This window comes from Humulus lupulus, chromosome 7, assembly GCF_963169125.1.
Source record: "Humulus lupulus chromosome 7, drHumLupu1.1, whole genome shotgun sequence".
Lineage (NCBI taxonomy): Eukaryota > Viridiplantae > Streptophyta > Magnoliopsida > Rosales > Cannabaceae > Humulus > Humulus lupulus.
The window spans coordinates 129907586-129913695 of NC_084799.1; the positions used below are offsets into that span (position 1 = coordinate 129907586).

General features: G+C 44.6%; 1 non-coding gene across 1 annotated transcript; it reads right to left on the minus strand.

Annotated features, from left to right (window-relative positions):
- TRNAG-GCC (transfer RNA glycine (anticodon GCC)) lies at positions 1-71 on the minus strand. The gene has a single exon. It is a non-coding gene; the product is annotated as a tRNA-Gly (tRNA).
- Between the last annotated feature and the right edge of the window lie 6039 nt (positions 72-6110).

Here is a 6110-nt window from a genome sequence, read left to right on the forward strand (position 1 = left end):
GGCGGATAGCGGGAATCGAACCCGCGTCTTCTCCTTGGCAAAGAGAAATTTTACCATTCAACTATATCCGCACTTGTTTTTGTTCGTGATACCCAAGTATGGATCATATTTTGGCAGAGCGAAGCCAAATACGCTCTGTTTTTCTACAGCCACCTAAAGGTCATATAAATCCAAACCCAAATGACTAAAATGCCCCTAAGTCATTAAAAGTTTCTAAAGTCTTCCCCAAGGGCAAAATTGGTACTTTCGAACCTATACCGTTAATCATAATTAACGCTTCCCAATTCCCGATAATCTCAATAATCTCAAACACCATTAATTCATCTCCCGTTACCCTATAATTCCCGGTAACGCTCTAATCATTAAAAACACCCCGAGACTCTGAGCTTAAACCTGTTATGACCAAACCGATAAATTGCACTTAAAGATCGTCTCATGCCGAAATACTCGAACCATTCCACATTATAATGTGGCCTCACAATATATCATTGACATGCAAACAAATATACAATTATGCCCTCAACGGCCAAATTACCAAAACACCCCTATAAACAAATGTGGACCCACATGCATGCATTTAACATCATATGATAATATAATTCTCATAAACATGCATAAATTCACTTAATGGCATAATTAAACAGTTATGGCCCTCCCGGCCTACTAATCTAGCCATTAAACCATATTAGGGAATCCGGGGCATTACAACTATCCCCTCCTTACAAAAATTTCGTCCTCAAAATTTACCTGAACAGCTCGGGATACTGACTCCACATATCTGACTCCAGCTCCCAGGTCGCCTCCTCAACCTTGCTATTCCTCCACAATATCTTAACCAAAGGTATTGTCTTGTTCCTGAGGACTTTATCTTTCTTGTCAAGTATCTGAACAGGCTGCTCCTCAAAGGAGAGATCTGGCTCAAGTTCCAGATCTTCATAACTCAAAATATGACTCTCATCAGATACGTACCTCCGAAGAGCGGATACATGGAACACATTATGTACGACCGACAATGCTGGAGGCAAAGCTAGCCTGTAAGACACTTGACCAACCCTCTCCAGGATCTCAAATGGACCTACAAACCTAGGACTCAGCTTGCCTTTCTTCCCAAACCTTCTCACCCCTTTCCATGGCGAGACTCTAAGGAAAACATAGTCTCCACCTGGAACTCCACGTTCCCGCGTTTGGGATCTGCATAGCTCTTCTGTCTACTCTGAGAAGTAAGCATCCGAGCTCTAATCTTGTCAATAGCCTCACTGGTCCTCTGAACTGCCTCAGGACCTAAGTATCTCCTTTCACCTGTCTCATCCCAATGAATGGGAGATCTGCACTTCCTACCATACATCATCTCATAAGGTGCCACTCCAATGGTAGACTGATAACTGTTATTATAGGAGAACTCTATCAAAGGCAGATACTTACTCCATGACCCACCAAAGTCCAGCACACATGCCCGTAGCATGTCTTCTAATATCTGAATCGTCCTCTCAGATTACCCATCTGTCTGAGGATGATAAGCTGTACTGAACTTCAACTATGTACCCATGGCCTTCTGTAAACTTCCCCAGAACTTGGAAGTAAAAGTAGGGTCCCGATCTGACACGATCGACCTAGGAGCTCCATGGAGGTGCACAATCTCTCTCACATAGAGATCTGCATACTGGTCGACTGTATAAGTAGTCCTCACTGGCAGAAAGTGAGCTGACTTGGTGTAGCGATCCACTATCACCCAAATGGAATCATGCTGACCAACAGTCCTAGGTAAGCCCACCACAAAGTCCATTGTGATGTCTTCCCACTTCCACTCTGGGATATCCAGAGGCTACAATAACCCTGCCGGCCTCTGATGCTCAGCCTTGACCTGTTGACATGTCAAGCACTTAGCCACGTATTCTACTACATCTCTCTTCATCCCCGGCCACCAATACAATGATCTCACATCCTGATACATCTTCGTGGTGCCTGGATGCAAAGAGTAAGGTGTAGTATGAGATTCATCCATAATCTCTCACCTAAAAGTAGTGTCTAACGGAACACATATCCGCCCCTTGTATCTCAACAACCCCAAATCAGACACTGTATAATCTCTGGATGCTCCAGCCAAGACATCCTCTCTAATCTTGATCAGCTGTGGATCACTCAACTGACCCTCCTTGATTCTCTCTAACAACGTAGACTGTAGCGTAATATTGGCCAACTGGCCCACCAGTAACTCTATACCAGCTCTGGTCATATCATCAGCTAACTCTCTGGCTATCAGCCTAACACCATGAATATGTCCCGGACCCTTCCGGCTTAAAGCATCAGCTACCACGTTGGCCTTCCCTGGATGATACAAAATCTCACAGCCATAGTCTTTTACCAACTCCAGCCAACGCCTTTGTCTCATATTCAAGTCCTTCTGGGTGAAGAAGTATTTCAGGCTCTTGTGGTCTGTATAAATCTCACACTTCTCTCCATAAAGATAATGCCTCCATATCTTTAAAGCAAAAACCATCGCCGCCAATTCTAAGTCATGAGTAGGGTACCTCTTTTCATACTCCTTCAGCTGACGAGAAGCATAAGCTATTACCTTCTCTGATTGCATCAAAACACAGCCCAAACCCTGATGAGAAGCATCACAGTATATCAAAAACTTCTCCTGATCTGTGGGAAGACTCAGAATCGGAGCTGTAATCAACCTCTGTTTCAGTTCCTGGAAGCTGTTCTCACATTTGTCTGACCACACAAACTTCTGATTCTTGCGTGTCAGCTCAGTCAACGAAGTAGCAATCTTTGAGAATCCTTCCATGAAACGCTTGTAATACCCTGCCAATCCAAGGAAACTTCTAACCTCAGAAGCATTCTTTGGCCTTGGCCAATCTCTGACTGCTTCAATCTTTGCTGGATCTACTTTAATCCCCTTCATACTGACAATGTGCCCAAGAAAGGATACCTGAGACAACCAGAATTCACACTTCTTGAACTTTGCAAACAATCTGTGTTCCCTCAACCTCTGTAGAACCAACCTCAGATGCAGCTCATGCTCTGACTCAGACTGAGAATATACCAGAATATCATCGATGAAGACAATCACAAACTGGTCTAGATAATCTTTGAACACTCTGTTCATCATATCCATGAAAGAAGCAGGGGCATTAGTCAATCCAAATGACATAACTAAAAACTCATAATGCCCATACCTGGTACGAAAAGCAGTCTTCGGTATGTCTCCCTCCTTGACCCTCAACTGATGATAACCAGAACGAAGGTCAATCTTAGAGAATACCGTCTTACCTTACAATTGATCAAACATATCATCTATCCTTGGCAAAGGATACCGGTTCTTAATTGTCAACTTATCAGTTCTCTGTAATCAATACACATCCTCAGAGAACCATCCTTCTTCTTCACAAACATAACTGGCGCACCCCAGGGTGAAAAACTAGGTCTGATAAAACCCAAATCTAACAGCTCTTGCAACTGTACCTTTAATTCTTTCAGCTCAGCTGGGGCCATTCTGTATGGTGCTCTAGGCACTGGCGCCAGTTCTATAATGAACTCAATCTCTCTGTGTGGTGGCAACCCTAGCAAATCTTCTGGAAACACATCCAGAAACTCACAAACAAGTCTAGTCTCCTCTGGTCTCACTGGCACGACCTGAGTGGTATCAACCACACTGGCTAAGAATCCAATGCAATCTCCTTGCAATAAATCCCTAGCCCTCAATGCAGAAATCATAGGAATACGGGGTCCATGCACAGCACCAACAAACACAAAAGGATCCTCACCTTCAGGCTCAAAGGTGACCATCTTCCTTCTGCAGTCAATGGTTGCCCCATACTTTGCTAACCAATCCATACCAAGTATTATATCAAAGTCAGTCATAACCAACTCTATCAGATCCACTGACAACTCTCTGCCCTCTACCATCACTGGCAAAGATCTGACCCATCTCCTGGATACCACTAACTCTCCAGTGGGTAGCAAAGTACCAAACCCCACAGCATAGAAATCACAAGGTCTACACAATCTATCAATAACACTACTAGCAACAAAGGAATGTGTAGCACCAGAATCAATCAATACATTATAAGCGGTTCCAGCACTAAGAAGCTGACCTGTAACAATTGAGGGGGAAGCCTCAGCTTCTGCTTGAGTCAATGCAAACACTCGAGCTGGGGCCGAGCTGTCTGCCTTCCTGGGTTCTTCCTTTCTTGCTTTGGGGCAATCCTTTTTTAGATGACCCACTGCTCCACATGAGAAGTAGGCCCTTGCCCTACACTCTCCCAAGTGATGCCTCTTGCATCTAGGACACTCAAGATAAGACCTCCAGGCTTCATTACCACCAGGACGACCCATAGAAATACCACGGGGCCGTCTGTCAGGACCTGGAACTGGGAAGGTATCAGGAACCTTCCTCTTCTGATCACTGGGGCCAACACCCCTACCAGAACCCACAAATGGAGGACCTGGCCTCCTAAAATCCCTTCTGGCTGCACTGTCACGCCAGATCTTGATCTCTGCACTCTTAGCTGTGAGTGCCTTCTCCACCACCTGTGCATAAGTAGTAACTCCTGCCACAGTGGTGATACGTACATCACGGGCTAACCTGGGCTGTAGCCCCTGCAAGAAACGCTCTCTCCTGGTCCCATCAGTGGGCACCAACTCCTTGGCAAACTTTGCCAAACGGTCAGACTTTAAGGCGTACTCAGTAACTGATAAGTTTCCCTGAAGTAGCCTAATGAATTCCTCAGCTTTCGCCGCTCTAATAGCGTCATTATAATACTTTTCATTAAACAAGGTCTGAAACTCCTCCCAGCTCAGGGTATTAACATTCTTGGTCTGGGCAATCACTTCCCACCAAATCCGGGCATCATCTCGAAACATATAGGTAGCACAGGCTACCCTCTCACTACCATCTACCCTCATAAAGTCAAGAATAGTGGTAATCATGCTCATCCATTGTTCAGCCTTGGCAGGATCTGCACTGCCCTCAAATACAGGAGGTTGTTGCTTCCTGAACCGTTCATAAAGAGGTTCCCATTTGTTTCTAACCTCAGGCAGCTGCCCAGTAACTGGCACCGACATAGAAGGTGCCTCTGCAACACTGGCCACCACAGGCACTTGCTGCTGCCTTAGGAGACGAAACTCCTCTCCCTGTTTCAGCATTGTAGTCTGCAATTCATCAAACAACTGCTGCCAGTTTGCAAGTGCTGGCTATGGAATCTGGGATTGGTCATTCTCTTGACCCTGGCTGTTATTATTCTAGCCTGGATCACTCTGGCCAGCTGACATGTCTGTCTGCCATGGTTCATTCTGTCACTGATACCTTACTGAAAAAATAATCAATACGGCCAGTCAGGTAGTAATAACTAAACCTCTTGCCGCCTTACGGTCTAAGAACAAACAGACAATTATCACATTCCACAGTCATTCAATATTCACAAACAGATACATGTTTGTAGCATTCGGCACACAGCATGTATCTCATAATAACTCATAAACAACCACACTAATAAGCAGGTTCCAGCAATCTCAGTACTAATTAGCACACATTTGCTGAAGGTATAATATTTCAGGGCACAGGTTCGACATGGTGTCTCATGCACACAGGTAAAGCATATATACCACATTTAAACAGTTATACATATAACCACATAAATAGTTACCAAACCATGAGTCGAGCTTGACTTCAGTGATGTGTGTACATACCCAGCCAGTCTACAGGAACCTTAACCTTGGCATTGCTTTGATACCAAGTTGTAACGCCCTGGTTACCCCAGAACAGTTACGGTGAACAGTGAATCAGAAATTTGACCCGCTACCCGAGTCCTTTGGTTAAAAACGTGATCTAAGTGTTATTAACAGGTTAAGGTGAAAAACCAGTAAAAAGGAAAGGATACATTTCATTAAGTAAATAAACTGCTCATGAGCCATTCAAAACGTTTACAGTACAAAATGGTCATTACTGTTTCAAATTTACAATCCCCGCTGACCTAAGCGGCAAAAATAGGGTAAACCCCTAGTCCCTCTGAGAACTCCCTGACCGTGGTGGTCAAGCGGCCAAATATGTACACAACACCGCCTAAGCTCTCCACTCAAGGTTGGGTGAGCTTCTCTTTCCCTTT